Source organism: Sphaeramia orbicularis, chromosome 8, assembly GCF_902148855.1.
Source record: "Sphaeramia orbicularis chromosome 8, fSphaOr1.1, whole genome shotgun sequence".
In the NCBI taxonomy this organism is placed as follows: Eukaryota; Metazoa; Chordata; class Actinopteri; order Kurtiformes; family Apogonidae; genus Sphaeramia; species Sphaeramia orbicularis.
The window spans coordinates 21,282,097-21,300,216 of record NC_043964.1 but is presented as its reverse complement, the minus strand read 5'-3'; the positions used below and the strand labels follow the sequence as shown (position 1 = coordinate 21,300,216).

Sequence of the window (18,120 nt, the reverse complement as noted above, 5' to 3'; positions counted from 1 at the left end):
TTATATCTGGGACCCGCCGACAGGAACCTGCTGGTTGTGTCGGGTGCATCCCGAAGTGTGGACCCCTGGAGAGGCGAGAGAGCTGAAGGCGGTGTGGAACTGCGGCTGGCCTGTGGGAGTGACGGAGGAATGGATAGGGGTCTGGGGGTTTCTTCTATGTGTGGGATCAGAGTTAGTTTGAACATTTAGAGAGGCGTGGGAGAGGGTAAGATTTACAGGGGAGCACAGAGGGCGAGAGCTGCTCATTGTTGGAATAGACATGTTGTAACCCACTTGGAGCTGCTGAAAGGAGAACCGATCCCCAGGAGGGAAGGACCTGCCTGCCCATGAGAGTGTGTGGGCATAAGCAGAGTTTGGACTGGCTCTGGGGTTTGAAACGGGCTACACTGGCTCTGTAACATGTTCCCGTCTCTGTCAGAGCAGCACATGTGTAAACAAGGCGAATTCAGTAAAGAGGGACTCCTGCCTGAGAGGGTATCCCACGGCAACCCCAACGCATTTCTGGCAGGGTGGCTGATGGCGTCATGATGGAGGTGCAGACCGGTGGCGATATTTAAAGGGCCGTGCGGCTGCCAGTCACTGGAGGCCGTCACACTGGAACTGGGAGCCATCTGGCAGCCGTAGGAATAGGTTGAGCCTGCAGAGGTGTATGCAGCGTGGCCATGTGGACTGGAGGAAGTGCATCATATCATGGAGCTCTTTTGACAGGTTTGGAAACTTCTTGGTTTAAATTGTTTACCTGAAAAAAAAAGGGAAACATGAGAATGGGAGGGGGGTTGGGTGAAATGTCAGATTGTGTATTTTTTTCTTCTTTCTTTGTTTTTCCCGAGTTCTGTGAACGAAAATGGTCGTCGGAACTGGATCCGCGCCCCGGTTCACAGCGGCTCACTGCACAGCTTTGCAAGCCGCAGAAGCTGGCATTCGGACCCCGTAGGACGGCTTCCATGGCAGGCAGCGATGTGGGAGTTGGAGTTAACATTAAGGAAGTCATAAATGACATTCACCAGCATTAAAGAAAATGTAAACAGCAGAGGAGTGCAAATGTGTATTACTTTTTGGCTCAGACCTGAAGGAGAGCATTATTCGGAACTAGATCCGAGGTCCGTGGAGAGGCGGCTTGGTCTCCCCGGTTCACCCCATTTTAGAGCACCTCCCAGGCCCACAGAAGCCGGCCATGGAGGGCCTGATGCGGGCAAAGCAGGGCTTGGAGGTCGGTGCACGGCTTGGTTCTGAGTTCGGTAAACGAAACTAGTTCATTGATCCTTAAACGGAGCTGGTTCCGAATAAGCAGATCCAAGAAAGCTTATTCATAACCAGCACAAACTGGACTTCCGAGGTCCGTTTAATTTATACGTAGCCGATAGCTGATGAAAAGCCTGAGCTTGGAGGTCTGTGCTGTGGCGTGGTGTACCGGGTCACAGCGGCTTCGGTGCACCGGTCTGCAAGTTGTGCTAGAAGCCTGGAGCCCGCTTTGTGCAGGGCACAACGGGTGATGTGGAAGTTGGGGTTGGCATTAATGAGTAAATAAAATGACATTCACCACATTAAAGAAAATATAAACAGCAGAAGGAGTGCAAATGTTTATTAATTTATGGTCGGACCTGATGGAGAGCATTATTCAGAACGAGATCCGAGGTCCGTGGAGGACCGGCTTGTTCTCGCGATTCACTGCGGATTAAGCAGCTCCAAGCCCCACAGGAGCCGGCTTGGAGGGCGCTAAGCGGTGCATGGAGGTCGGAGCACGGCTTACTTCCATGACACTTAAACGGGACTGGACCCTTAAACGGAACTGGTTGTGAGTTCCGAAAACGGAACTGGTTCCATAAACGGAGCAGTTCCGTTTTCGGAACTCGGAACTGGTTCCGTTTACGGAACCACTTCACGCTTCCCTCTGCTCAGTGCATTGCCCGTAGACGCTCATCGTCCATGCACTTCAATGGTACTGAGTGGAACAGTTTTCCTTCATTGCCTCAAAACTGAACGGTAATTGGATAAATGCCACGATGTTGTCCCGCCCCGGACGCTCAGCGTCTCTGGGGTGAATGGAGCTATGGGGCGGAGCTCGGCTGGGCCTGGACGCCGGATTCCACGTGCTGATTGGGGGATCAGTTGAAAGGCTGAATCCCATTTGATTGACAGCTATTTGGAGATCTACTCCTTACTTGAACACAGTTCAGTTTATACTGTTGCACATTCTGCCTGTGAAATCATGAGAGAAACCACTACGAAATGGGCTTGTTCATTTCTTGCACTGTAAATAAAACACACAAATTGCACTGTCTTGTTCAATTTAACATAATTTCAACGTTTTCCTTGTTTACTTTGGTACGATAAGGTCACTGACCATTTCTTAAAAAGGAACAGAGGGACGAATTTATGTTTAAATAACTTGACTTTTTTTTTTTAATGTAAGCTGACAATGAGCTTCCCCTGTCTGAAAGACGAGCAGGCCGCCACTGCTGTAAATACTTGTTTCAATATGTAACATGTTAATTTGCAAAAATAAAGTACTTCAATGATGAGTTAAAACACAGGTTGCCACAAATATGTTGTTAAACATTTATTCAGTCTCCTTCACTTTGGCAAATGTCAATTCAGTCACTACACAATGATTCTACAAAATATAATATATATCAGCACCCCTAGAAATAATCTAAAATGACTCATATCAGCTGTAAACTGTTGTGCATTTTGAAACTTGATAATACATGATAATGACATACTAACATGAAATACTATTATTACTACTACTACTACTACTACTACATACTACTACTACTACTTATAATAAGAATACGAACCCACCTCTTTGCTTAGTTTGCCGATGGTCCTGTCTGACTTCCTCTGTCTCCAGAAGCAGGCCGGTGTTCCTTGGATCTGATCTGAATACAAATTAATAATTTGGAAGGAAAATTACACGTTAGTTGTTATCATCTAATCTTAAATGAGTCATAAAATGTTCAAATCTGATACTTTCCCATCTGTACTCAATCTTAAAAAAAAAAAAAAAATCACAGACCAAGTTTTTTTTTTTTTTTTTCACTTTACCTGCTGCATTTGTCTTCGCTTCACTCTGCTCTACATTAAACTGAAACCTGTGTCCGTTTGTCCTCAATTCCATCCACGACCCTGACAAAGACATAAATCACACTTAGATCAAAATACAAGTGAATAGATTGATATAAATCAGGATAATGCGGGTTTATTCTGTTACCTGGGGCTAAGGTTCAGTGGACTAACACAAGGTAAGGACGGCATAAGTAACTTGGCTGGCCGACAGCTTGGGGTTCGTGTCACTGATGATACTCGGTAAAGACGACGAACAGAGCTCGTCGTTGAACAGTTGAGGTGAAGGGCTACAGCCTCGGCTGCCCTGAGCCGGTGAGCGGCAGAGGCGAAGGGGGTGGAGCTCCTCCCCCAGCAGCGTACTCAGACGGGGCTGACGAACAGGGCTGCCCATTCCATGTAACAGAGGAACTCTTCTCTGGTGTCTCAGGTCATCTCCGTGTCTGACATCGTTGGCCTCAACAATATAAGGTAGTTTATGGTCCTGAGGAGAAAACACAGCACAGTTAAAGGATTTCCACAAGCAACTTAAAGTGTCCGAAAAATAACTTCTTGAAATGTTTATATTACTGATTTATTTACTAATCAGTGAAGCTTCATTACATTTTTCTGGCCTCAAATATCCTTCCTTCTTTCCTTTAAATCCTTAAAAAAACACATTGATTGAAACCCATATCTTCAAATAGTCCTGTGGTACTAAAAGAAAGTCTTAATGCTGACTGATATATTGCATCTAACAGTTTGGGGGTTGAAATAAACCACAAATAACATCCTCATGGTCTAAAACCACCTAAATAATCTTTTCAAGGTTGATAACATGTATTAGTATTTACAAAGAGTTCCGAACAACACCAAATAAAAACTTTGCTAAATTAATGAATTTCCTGTTGCTGTTATTTCATCTTTTAAAGGGGTCATATTTTGCTAAACCCACTTTTATTAGTCTTTGGTTACATTATTTGTGTATTTGGACCCTAATAGTGTGGTGTCAAAAAATCAGTATTTTAATCAAAAGTATTCAATTTGTATTCAGAAGTATTTAACCTGTATTCATTTGCATGCCAGAAGTTATTCTTAGTGTAATGTGTGGACTGTACCAGAGTAGCTGACTTTTTTTCCTGGGAGACCCACAAAAGAAAAAAACTCGTGTAGCCAATGAAAGAATGTGTGAATTTATGGAAAGTTAAAAAATGGGGCAGGCAGAAAGAACATGTGAGGTCATGGAAAGTTTTGGAAAACGTGGTGTACAAAAGAAGTACAAGTGAGTGGAAATTTGGACATTCTGGGAAATAATTGACATATTCTGGGAAAAAGTTTCATATTAATACATGATAAACTAATACTGGGAATTAGGTTGCATATTTATATATTCTGTATGTTCTGACAATCCTGACAGACACCAAAAAAGACCTTACCCTATTGGAGACAAGCTAAAAGGGGGTTTTCCGACATGACTCATTAAGATCAATATCTCACTTACAAGAGAGACCGAGTACAACATATAACAAGTGGTGCCAGGCACAACAAACCCCGCCCCTCGTACGTATTGTAGCTTATTTTGGCATCGATCCAGCTGATGTCATCATGTCTACGCATGTGGTGAATTCAGCATATCCGTTGCCTTCTATATATGTGCCAAGTTTGAAGTAAATTGAAATAAAATGAATGTTTTTATAAACGTGAAATTTTCGCCCATTATAAGTAAATGGGAGAAAAAAAAATAAGATTTAAAAAATTCATAAAAAATTTGAACTTTGACCCACTTTCCCAAATGTAATGAGTTCTATTCTGGTTCACAGGCATCTATAAACAATATAATGACATATTAATGTGAATACACATACAAAGAAACAAATAAACTGAACCAAAACAATACCTCTTGCCTTCACTTTGGGGGGCGGGGTAATAACAGTTCATTCAAAGTGAACATTTTATGTGGTACATCCTCAGAAATAGAATCACTAGTTAAAACAGCTGCAACTACTGCTGAAAATAGAGCCTATTGCACTGCACTTGGACACCATCTTCCAGGTGTCATGTCTGCTCCCAGACTGTGTCTGTCTTTTCTGTTTTGTCTGTCATTTCCTGTTTTATTTTGTTAAGTTTCCCTCTTGTGTCATGTCTGGTGACTTTACTTCCCCTCCTCGATTGTTTCACACCTGCTCCTGATTACCTGACTCCTCCCTGATTATCTCCACCGGTGTCCAATTGTCTTCCCGCCCTCTTGTGGTATTTAAACCCTGTGTTTTCCCCTGTTCTTTGCCAGTTTGTGTTCTACCTTTGTGTGCTCATTACCAGCGTTTTTGGATACATGTCAGTCTGTCTGCCCGTTTTGCCTTCCGACCACCGATTCTGCCTGTTCCTTGTCTGCCTCTCGTCTGGTTCTGACCTGGTTCGTACTTCGACTTCTGATTCTTGCCTATTCCCTGACTACCTCAGCCTCCAACGTGTTACCTTGTGTTTTGACCCTCGCCTGGACCTTGACCGTGAGTAGCCTTTCCCTCATGTCCCGTTGCCTCCTGAATTGCCCTCCTGTGTATGACCTGGCTTGTTTTTTGACTATCCTCTGTTTTGCCCTAGTTGGTGGTGTTGACGGAATCCTCTGGCTCGGCTGTGCTGACCATCCATATTCCCCGCTCACAGCCCGGACGAAGAGTCCAGTATCACACGCCTTCATAGACGTGTTAACTATTTTGTGCTGTGTTTTTCCTACTGTGATTGTGTTTAATAAACACTCTCAATTGGTCATCTGTGTTCTGGTCTTGCATTTGGGTTCAGCCTTTGTACTAGTCCCATTACACCAGGTTCAATGCAAGAAACTATTTAGGTTTGACTTTTATTTTACTCATTTGCCTGATTCTCCACAACTCTTAGCATCCATTATTAGGCCAATTTTTCTTCTTTTTCTTTCCCATTGCATTTCATCCATTTTATTCCAGAAATTTTTGTAATTCATGAAAGACAACAGAGTTTTTTCCACTTTGCCTGAACAAATTTTCAGTGAAACACCCTAATCTTGAGCTGTATCACATATTATCCACATGCATCATGCAGATGAAGGCTAACTTAATGAATCACACATACCTGAGACATCTTCTGAGACCATGGAAACCTTACCCCTGGAGATATGAAGTTAAAAAAAAAAAGGTTAAAATATGTTGGTTCAAGTATTTTATGATAATTAGCAAAGAAATGAAATCCGGCACATTGAAATATTTGGTTTAACACTTACGTCAAATCATTGCCTTCTCTCAAGTTGTAGGTGAGGTTGTGGTGGATGTCAGAGCTGAACCTGCTGCCATATTCTGGATACAGTTCAAGAACCTCCCTCAGAGGCCCGGACACTGATGTACTGAAGGTCACAATAGGTCAGCGCCTTCACGTCTGCATTGGTTTGATCACCTGATCATGTTCTGGGAGGTCAGCCCCGATGAGGTCACCTTTACCTGTAGGGATTAATGCAAAGAAGGTAGAAGAGGTTACGACAGTGTTTTTCAATCCTGGGGCTGGGACCCTACATGGGGTCACCTGAAATTTCTGGTAATTGACAAAAAAAAAAAAGCTACTAATAAAAAAAATATATGGTGAATTGAGAGACAATCCCAATACATAAAGGACATGCCAAACTCTGAAGCTGAAACTGAAGAACTGTGGTACTGTTTATCTGTCAAATGTTCATTGCAGCCGGTTTAAGATGCTGCAGCTCTTTCATAATTTCTAGTTATAATATACATTATATAGCCTAAATATCGTCTAAAATTAATGTTTATTTGCAACATAGTATAGAAAACTACATGATTAAAACAAAATTAATTTTATTCATTTATTTATTTCATTCATGGTTGTGCATTTCATCAGTAAACATTCATAATCATCAAGTAAACAAACATGTACACACCCATGCTCCAAAAGCAGCAGGATGAAGAAAATTTTATATTTCCTGCCCCCTTCTAAATAATAATAACCTTAATGGTTAGCCATACACACCTAGCTATAAAATCATACTGTATAAAGTTCAGACAAACCAAACTAAATACATCCAAGATAGTACCAAATGAATACAAAACCAAGTGCAAAACTACATGTCCAGAAAGTACCAAACATAGGTAAATATAAACCCGATGAAATGATGCAAAAACATTTTACCAGTCCAAAATAAGTAAATAAATGTCACAAAATACAAAACAAATATGAAGCCAAATGTAAAACTTATAACTGTTCATATAATGTCATTGTCTTTCTTTATACACTTTTTTCAGTTGGAATATGTTTTAAAGTCCTTCAGTTCATTATAAAGAGAATTCCAGAGTTTAACACCAACCACTGATACATCTGCTTCAAAGTTGTCCGTGCACACTGGTGTTTGAAATGACCTTTCCTTCTATGCTCTTCATTCTCTGAGGTGAAGACAAACAGTTCTTGTAATTTAGCTGGTAGAGCTTTACTTTTGGCCTTGAACATAACAAGTAATGTCTGTAATTTAGTTTTAGTGAAGAAAAAAAAAAAAAAAAAAGGGTCCGTTTTGAATGTCTGGGGTCGCCAGAAATTTGTGATATTAACCCTTTCACGTGTAGTGGTCACTACAGTGGGCAGTTCTTCTCCAGCTGTTCTCTTGTATATTCATGGGTTTTGTTGTTTTAGTTGCATAATCAGCCGACACAGTGGACACTTATGCACCATCCAATACACTGCAGTTCATACCATGACTGAAACTTTCCTGTTCTTGATAAACCTGATCTGCAGTGATATGTTTGAGTGTAAATCAATAGTTAATTGTCAGACTGTAATTAGCAGGGTTTTTTTTTTGAAAAACAAAAAGTTTTTTTTTTTTTTGCATATTATCTCCATGAACTAGGAAGATCATTGCTGTTATTGATTATTTAAGGAGAAGGAGTGGGATTTTAGAAGTTATGCTTCTTCTCGCTCCTTTTCAAATATGCATTATATGTCTTATGTTTAAGTGTTTTGTTTATTTTCTTCTGTTTGGATATTCATATTCAAAATAAATACATCAATCAATCAAATCAATCAAGTGAGTCATGTGGTGGAAAATTTACTTCTACACTGTTGGTACATCTTCTTTATTGCTGAGTCATTATTCATGTCATATGCCTCTATTTGTGATATTTACAACTGTGTAACATCCTGACCCAAGAGGGGAGTTCTTGCCTTGATTGGAAACCCAAACACCTAAATGTCTGAATGTGTAGATAGAGGATGGCGCCTGCACTCCAGATAGGATCCAAGCAAGGTTAGGGTGAAGAGGTCATGACCTCTTCACGGAGCAGAGAAGGAGTAGTATGGAGTGGCACGATGTACGTAAGGGATGACATCATGGTTTGAGGGGGTTGGATTTTGGTTCTATATAATCTTTAGTTTTCTCTTGTTTAATCAGACTTCACTTACAGAGCTTCTCTGTGAATAACTTTTCAAATAAATGATCATTTATTTTAACTCTAAGTTTCTCTCCTCTTCTTTGAGTCAGTGGTCAGTTGAACATTTCTACAACAGTCATAAGTAGTATTAGAGTATGTTAAAATGTGAGAAAACATCAGATTAGCAGCATTAAAAATGTTTTTATTTCATTGTTTTCATATCACTTTCTGATGTTGGATTTAAATACATGTTCTGTGCTTCAAGAATAAAATGTATGGTGTAGCCAAGTGGACTTTTTTGTCCACGAAAAAAAAAACCTCAATTGCATTGTTTTTTCATGCCTAATGAGGAATAAAAACACTCAAGAAAAGATCTCGACAAAGGTTCTAATAATTCATGCGTGAAAGGGTTAAAATGGGGTCACAGCCAAAAAAGGTTGGGGAACCACAAGGTGTAGGAGAGATAATAAATGCAGACATGAATAAGTGTAAAATATGTCCAAAACTGACCCAGAATGGCGAGGACCATTCCGTCTTTCAGGACCTCCAGGGAGCCGGAGCAGACATAATAGTGGCTTGCAGGGCATCTCCGTGTCGAATAAGATATTCTCCCGGCGCACAGAAGGAAGTCTTGATGTGCAGGAGAGGGAGCGCAGACATCCTCTACTGGCTCGCTCAAACACAGGCAGCTGCAGGATGTCTTTGTTCAGATGCATGGCGATGTCAGCTCGCAGCTCATCTGGGAAGTCATGCAGCAGCTGAAAGAGCAAAGAGATCCCAAAGTTTTTGAGGGTCTGTGCATTGTATTTCTACGGTGGCCCAGAGGTGCAACAGCCCAAAAAATTATCCACTATAAGAAAAAAAAGAGAACAGTCCAAAAAATTATCCACTATAAGAAAAATAAGAGAACAGTCCAAAAAATTATCCACTATAAGAAAAAAAACAGAAGAGTCCAAAAAATTATCCACTCTAAGAAAAAAAAGAGAACAGCCCAAAAAATTATCCACTATAAGAAAAAAAAGACAACAGTCCAAAAAATTATCCACTATAAGAAAAAAAAGACAACAGCCCAAAAAATTATCCACTATAAGAAAAAAAAGACAACAGTCCAAAAAATTATCCACTATAAGAAAAAAAAGACAACAGCCCAAAAAATTATCCACTATAAGAAAAATAAGAAAACAGTCCAAAAAATTATCCACTATAAGGAAAAAAAGAGAACAGCCCAAACAATTATCCACTGTAAGATAAAAAAAAACATCATCCACCTTTTCAATTACAGGGGCGTTTACCTGAAAGGTCTCTTGCTTTAAAATTAAGGCCACCACAAAGAATAAAAGCATAGGCTGAAAATTTTTAAGGCCTTGAGTTAATGTGGCTAATAAAGTTATTCTAAAAATATATAGTGGATAATTTTTTTGGGCTGTTCTCTTTTTTTCTTATAGTGGATAATTTTTTGGGCTGTTGCCTTTTTTTTCTTATAGTGGATCATTTTTTGGGCTGTTGCCTTTTTTTTCTTATAGTGGATAATTTTTTTGGGCTGTTCTCTTTTTTTTCTTATAGTGGACAATTTTTTGACTGTTCTCTTTTTTTTTCTTACAGTGGATAATTTTTTGGGCTGTTGTCTTTTTTTTCTTATGGTGGATCATTTTTTGGGCTGTTGTCTTTTTTTTCTTATAGTGGATAATTATTTTGGGCTGTTGTCTTTTTTTTCTTATACTGGATTATTTTTTTGGGCTGTTCTCTTTTTTTTTCTTACAGTGGGTAATTTTTTGGGCTGTTCTCTTTTTTTCTTATAGTGGATAATTTTTTGGGCTGTTCTCTTTTTTTTCTATAGTGGATAATTTTTTGGGCTGTTCTCTTTTTTCTTATAGTGGATAATTTTTTGGGCTGTTCTCTTTTTTTCTATAGTGGATAATTTTTTGGGCTGTTCTCTTTTTCTTCCGACAGTTGATAATTTTTTGGGCTGTTGTCTTTTTTTTTCTTATAGTGGATAATTTTTTGGGCTGTTGCACCTCTGGGCCACTGTACATTTCATATTGACAAGCTATGTATGAAAATATCAATATGAAACATCAAACACTTTATAGAGTGAGATTATCTGGCTTTTTTCTTAGCTGTCACTATCTCCGTGTTTGTTTGCCAAGTTGAATACTGCCGCAGAATGAACTGTCCTTCAAAGTAACCGACTAAACTTCATACTGTGCTTTAATTTGTAAAAAAAAAAAAAAAAAAAAAAAAAGCGTATTTGCCTTGAGGTCTCATTCTCTCTTATCTCTTTTAAAAGAAAAAGCACTGATTTTTTTTTTCTCGATGAAGTACCAGGCAGTTCCATAAAAACAAATGTGAGGCTTTAAAGCCAACATGTTTGGCCAGACTACTGACTGTGGTCGTTCAACAGGGAATTCATTATCTACAAATGACGGCAGCAGGAGTGTTAATGAGTATTCTTGTAATTATAGGGAGCACCTCTTTAGATCAATCTCTCATTGTTAAGAAAATTATATTTATAACCAAGTACTGTCTACTTAAGGAAATGGAATAAGGCTCCAGAGAAAATGAAATGACCCACATACTTAGGATGACATTTCTGAATCTAGGAGTACCACCACATAACGTATATTCTTACAAAAAGAAAAACCCATTAACACAACCTAGTCAGTGAAAAGTAAATATACAGTACCACTATTCAATCAACGCTTCTTATCAAGAGCAAAGTCGCCCATCTGTGAAGAAATATCATTTATATATTTATAGCATTTATTTATCCAGTTGAAATCCTCATCAAGGTGAAAAATCTCTTTTCCAAAACTAACTTTAGATTAGATTAGATTAGATTAGATAGAACCATACTGATCCTTTGGGCAGAGCCCTCAGGAAACTGAAAGCAGCACAACACTGAATATTCACACAAAACACCACAAGAAAAAAGCAATTCTCTCTCTCTCTCTCTCTCTCTCTCTCTCTCTCTCTCTCTCTCTCTCTCTCTCTCTCTCTCTCTCTCTCTCTCTATATATATATATATATATATATATATATATATATATGAACTATAGAAAGCAGAAGTGAAAAAATTGTAATTGCACATTGGAAAGTACTAGTAGAAGTGGCAAAGTAGTAAATAATCCAACCCAATCTAACCCAACCCAATCCAGTCCAGTCCAATCTAATCCAATCCAATCCAACCCAACCCAGTCCAATCCAATCCAATCCAGTCCAACCCAACCCAACCCAACCCAATCCAACCCAGTCCAACCCAACCCAGTCCAGTCCAATCCAACCCAATCCAATCCAGTCCAATCAAATCCATTCCAACCCAATCCAGTCCAATCCACCCCAACCGAATCCAACCTAATCCAACCCAATCCAATCCAATCCAGCCCAACCCAATCCAACTTTATTTGTAAAGTACTTTAAAATAACCACAGTGGACCAAAGTGCTGTACAGAAGAATAAAAACCAAAAACCAAAATAAGAGTAAAATACAAGAATAGATTAAAAGACATAGAACTGTACAAAAAAATTGAAAAACAAAAGAAAAAACAGTGCTGTACAGAAGACTAAATAAAACCTAAATAAAAGAATAAAATACAAGAATAAATTAAAAACATAAAAAGCTGTACAATTTAAAACAACAGCAACCAAAAAAACAACAGTAAGAAAAAGAACAATAAACCAATACCAAATAAAAAAAATAGAAAAAAAAATACATTCAACCATCTCAAATGGTTTCAAAGACGAAGAGGAAAAGATGGGTTTTAAGAAGGGATTTAAAAACAGACAGAGAGGAGGCCTTGTAATAATGCACAGATAGATATATAGAACGATATATAGAACGATAGAACGATAGATAGAACGATAGATAGATAGAACGATAGATAGATAGAACGATAGATAGATAGAACGATAGAACGATAGAACGATAGATAGATAGATAGATAGATAGATAGATAGATAGATAGATAGATAGATAGATAGATAGATAGATAGATAGATAGATAGATAGATAGATAGATAGATAGATAGATAGATAGATAGATAGATAGATAGATAGACAGACAGACAGAACCACAGAATAAAAGTTCTAATTATATGATAAAGTAATCATAGTAACATCTGACCAAGAATTCACATTGTTCCCACCAGATATCCACTAACCTCTCTGTGGTACATGAGACCTAAAACCTCCACAATATTCTGGATCTTCCATCAGCTACACCTCCATAATTTCTCATCCCCATTCCATCTGGTAAAATCACCCATGTGGCTGATGTCAACACTCATTTTACGTCCATCCACTCACAGGGGAAAAAAATTTACATAAAAGTAGTTATTTCATGCATGAACTGTAATGTCATATATATGTTAAATACCCGTGTGCGTTGGCTTAGAGTGGGAAGGCTGGCAGATGTTTAAAGACTAGGACTGCTGAACATGGCAGTGGAATAAGAAAAAAAGATTACATCTAGTCCGCTGGCTTCACATTTTGCAGCTGAAAATCGTAACATTGCTGTGCTGAGATATGTGGATATAGGGACAATTAAACAACAATGTAAAGGGGGAGATATCAGTAATCTACTAAAATTAGACCTGTTTAGGATCCACGCATTGGACACTAAATGAGGACTGGAAATGTACTTATGTTACCTTTGATGCACATTTTGTGTATCGGCTAAAATTTGCGTAGAGGTCTTATTTCTGTCTTTGTGCATGAGAAATCAATATAAGTGAATCCCCCAAATGAACTTTGTGTTGGTAAATGCAAGTTATGCAAATTTACAGGATTTCAGTTCTGTTGCAACATGTTGATGGTCATATGAACTATGTTTTCAGCTCAAAAATGTCCAATTTCATCACAATTAATGCTATATTTTCATGTCACAAATGGCCAAGTTATATTTGAACTGAATTTACCTGAAAAACAAATATTTTATTCTTTTAGATTCCCCAGTTTTTCTTACAAGATTATATACTACATATCACGTTTTATTTTTACAGGTTGCAATATGGAGTATGGTGCTGATCCATCCTGTTTATGTTACACCAATACATACATTAAGAATGTCACACGTCACTTTTGAAATCAACAGTTTTCTAATAATAAGCATTTTTATAAAGAAATAACAACTCTATATTGTTATTTACTTTTTAAACTATACAATAAATAATTCTGATCCTAGTTTATGCAAAATGTAAAACTGGTTTACATCTAGTTAAAAAAAAAACAAAAAAACATTAAAGATGTACTTTGAAACTTTAACTTGTTTTTAGGAGAGAATTCTTTATATTTTGGTCTAATACCGCCTGTATACCTGTTTACCAAGACTTTTTGAGAGACATTCTTGACATCTTGTACCTTTATAAGCTTTGGTATAACCCTAAAATAGTGATTTTGTTGTTCAATCATAGCACTATACAGCTCTATACAGAATACCATATGTATGTAGTATTTATGACAGCTATGTAAACTTATTTTCCACTACATAGTAGATCTACTCCTTCTGATTTTTAAAAAAAATTATAATTAGAATTTGAATTATTTTACAAATTCTTTATTTATATGTATGCATTTTTGCACAACTGTACATATTTATAATAATATATAAATAATCTACTAGAATAAAAACTGTTTAGGATCCATGCATTGGACACTAAATGAGGACTAGAGATATATTTTTGTTACCACTGACACATAATCTTGTATATGCAAAACGTAAAACTGGTTTTTACATCTAGTTAAAAAAAAAACATTAAAGATGTACTTTGAAACTTTAACTTGTTATCAGGAGAGAATTCTTTATTCTTTGGTCTAATACTGCCTGTATACCTGTTTACCAAGACTTTTTGAGAGACATTCTTGACATCATGTATCTTTATAAGACTTGGTATAACCCTAAAATAGTGATTTTGTTGTTCAATCATAGCACTATACAGCTTTATACAAGGATACCATATATATGTAGTGTTTATGACAGCTATTTAAGATTATTTTCCATTAAATATTGAATCTACTCCTTCCTATTTTTATTATTATTAGAATTATAATTATTTAACTAATTTTTTATTTATATGTATGCATTTTTGTGCAACTGTACATATTTATACTATTATATTCCACAACTTAGTTTTTTCTTTTTGTCCATTTTGTTAGTATTTTTGTTTTCACGTGATGTAACACCAAGAGATATGGGAAATTTTCATTAGAAGTCTGAGGAAAAACAATGCTCAAAACATTACTGCTGGAAAAAATTTTGCACAAGAGTTACACTGGTGTGCAGATTTTTTGTTGTTCTACTTGAATCAGTATATGAAGACAAAACAAACAACTTTTAAGCATTATCCATGAATAAATACAGCATCTGGTTAAATACAAGATGAATAAAGAACAAGTTCGACAACTATTTCAGTGCAAAGTCATTAATCCATAAAGACCAAAACATCCACCGGTGACCAAAAGCATCTATTGAGATCTACTAAGATGTTTAATAATTGTAAAACCACTCATCCTATCAATACATACAAGTAATTCAGGTAAAATCCAGTTTGTCATCTTTTCATGGTCATCAGATATGACCCATTTGGACGTTCACAAGCTCCGCAGTGAACATAGAAACACTGTCATCTTCTACAACATTGATTCACCAGTAAAACCACTGGAGTTGGATCAATGACAGTGGATGGACACACTTGACATTGACACATCTTAATTTAGGAAGTGTCAAAAAAGTAGCGTTGGGTCTTTATGGGTTAAATGGACTAGAATTTCCCCAATAACGCATTCTGACAGTTTTGGATCTGCCTATAAAAACTCTGTTCTAACTCTGGGAACCATCATAGTAGGATGTTCTGAGAGCGCAGACCTTCCTCACTCACCTCATTGGCATTGATACCATTGTTGGCTGACCAGGTGGCCTGAATCCATGTAAATAATTCAGATAAAATCCAGTTTATCGTCTTTTCATGGTCATCAGATATGACCCATTTGGAAGTTCAGAAGCTAACTGTTGGTGTGGTTGAGAACTTGTCTGTGGATGCAATTCTGGGTTGGGACTTACCTGTGTTAATGGACTTGTTGCATATGGACAATGAACTATCTGAAAAAAATGACTCTGGGAAAATGGGGGAAGGTGATGTGGATGTTTCTTGTCCTGTTGTTACCAGAGCCCAAGTAAAAGCTGGTGTCGAACCTCTTCCAAATTTTGATGTTAGTCTGTGTGAAGGTGGTACTAAGGGCCCCAGAAAATCTCGGCGTCAGCGTCGATTTGAGAAACAGCTAAAGCTAACAAAACCAGACCAAATGCTGTGTGACAAAATGTGGGATGTTCCTGATAATATTTCTGTGTTGCAGAGGGCAGATGCTACACTGAATCCTTTATTTTCTAAGGTGGTAATGGAACCCAGTGGGAACTGTGGGGGGCAGGAACAGTTTATTATTGAAAATGATGTGTTGTACTGTGTGGGTAATGATGCTAAGCGTCTTGTGATCCCGCTAGCTGTAGACCCCTTGTTATGCACTTGGCACACACACTTCCCTGGGCTGGGCATCTGGGTCACCACAAAACTTACATGCGTGTCAGTTCCCGTTTTTATTGGCCCTCTATGTACACCGACATTCAGAAATATTGCGCCACATGCCCCCACATGTCAGGAAAACATCCAACACACGCAATCTGACCGTGCTACTTGCAGCCACTGCCTGGTCATTTCCACACCTTTCCGCAGAATCGCATGGACATTGTCGGCCCTCTGGTAAAGAGCAGCGGAGGTCCTCAGTACATCTTGGTGGTCTGTGACTATGCTACACGGTTTCCTGAGGTCTTCCACTCCGCACCATCACTGCACCAGCGGTAGTACGAGCACTGGTACAGCTGTTCTCCAGGGTGGGGATACCAGACGAAATCCTCACTGACCAAGGCACCAACTTCACATCCAGGCTGATGCAGGCTCCTGTACCGACAACTTGGAATCACCGCACTCAAACTACACCTTATCACCCACAGACCGATGGACTGGTGGAAAGGTTCAACCAGACTCTTAAAAAGATGCTCTCAGAAGTTTGTGGATGACACAGGAAGAGACTGGGAGCCGCTGGCTGCCTTTTCTGCTGTTCGCCTACCGGGAGGTTCCACAGGCTTCAACAGGGTTCTCTCCCTTCGAGCTCCTGTATGGCTGGGATGTCCAGGGCCCACTAGATCTGCTCCGGAAAGGTTGGGAAGCTCCACCCACCACGGCAGGGGACAGAGGGATTGTGCAGTTTGTGCTGGAGATGAGAGAGCAGCTGGCCAGGTACCAGGAGGAAGCAGAGGTCAACTTACGTGAGGCCCAGAGAAATCAGAAGACCTGGTATGACCAACAAGCTCGTCATCAAGAGTTCCAACCTGGCCAGAAAGTCCTGCTGCTTCTCCCCTCTTCCAACAGCAAGCTCCTGGCCAAGTGGCAAGGTCCTTACCTCATCACCCGCAGATGGGCCCCGGTTACCTATGAGATCCATCATCCAGAGAAGAAAAGACAGAAACAAACATACCATGTAAACCTGCTGAAAGAGTGGAAGGACAGGCAACCTGAAGTACCGGCTCTACTGGTGAGGGAAGGTGGACCTGGAGGAGGAAGAGGATGCTGGCCCAGAAACCCAGCTGGTTTCTGAAACTCCTGTCCTGACACATCTGGCTCCAGAACAAAAGCTCAGCTGCTCAAGGTTTTCCAGGAGGCGCCATCGCTCTTCGCTGCAAGCCCGGGGAAAACCACAGTAGTGGAACACGTCATCAGGCTTAAAGATGGACGACCAATTCGCCAACGTCCCTACAGGGTCCCACAACAACTTGTGGTCAAGCTGCAGCAGGAAGTGGAGGAAATGCTGAAGTTGGGGGTCATCGAACCATCTAACTCTGAGTGGTGCAGTCCGGTGGTCATCGTTTTCAAAAAGAATGGGTCTCTGCGCATCTGCATTGATTTCAGAAAACTCAACTCCATCTCTGAGTTCGATGCCTACCCGATGCCGAGGATTGATGACCTCCTGGAGAAGATTGGAGCCGCCAAATACATCACCACGCTGGATTTGTGTAAAGGGTACTGGCAGGTACCACTGGAGGAGTCAAGCGACCATACACAGCCTTCCGAACACCAGCTGGCCTTTTCCAGTTTACTGTGATGCCATTTGGTCCTCCATGGAGCACCGCCACCTTCCAGAGGATGATGGACAAAGTTCTCCAGGACTGTGGGCACTGCAGCGCTGCTTACCTGGATGATTGGTGATCTTCAGTAACACCTGGGAGGATCACCTGAGACACCTGTCCCTTGTCCCTGGGAAGATTCAGCAGCAGGGTTAACCCTTAACCCAGCCAAGTGTGAAGTGGGCACAGCAGGAGACAAGGTACCTGGGTTACCAACTGGCCGAGGAGAGGTGCGTCCACAGTGGATACGGTGGAAGCTATCCGCAATTGCCCTCGTCCTCGCACCAAGAAGGAGGTGCGGTCCTTCCTCGGGTTGGCTAGCTGGTACAGGAGGTTGGTGCCGCATTTGCCACCATTGCAGCCCCACTCACAGCACTCACCAGCAAAGACCAGAAAAATCCAGTCGGTTGGTCAGAAGAGTGTGAGACAGCTTCAGCACCCTAAAATCCTTCCTGTGCTCATCACAGTCCTCAAGAGTCCTGATTTCAATCAGAAGTTCCTTGTGCAGG

At 39.7% G+C, this 18,120-nt stretch overlaps 1 pseudogene; it reads right to left on the bottom strand.

Annotated features, from left to right (window-relative positions):
• Nucleotides 1–18,120, bottom strand: part of LOC115424787 (potassium voltage-gated channel subfamily H member 4-like) — a 63,137-nt pseudogene continuing 45,017 nt past the window's right edge.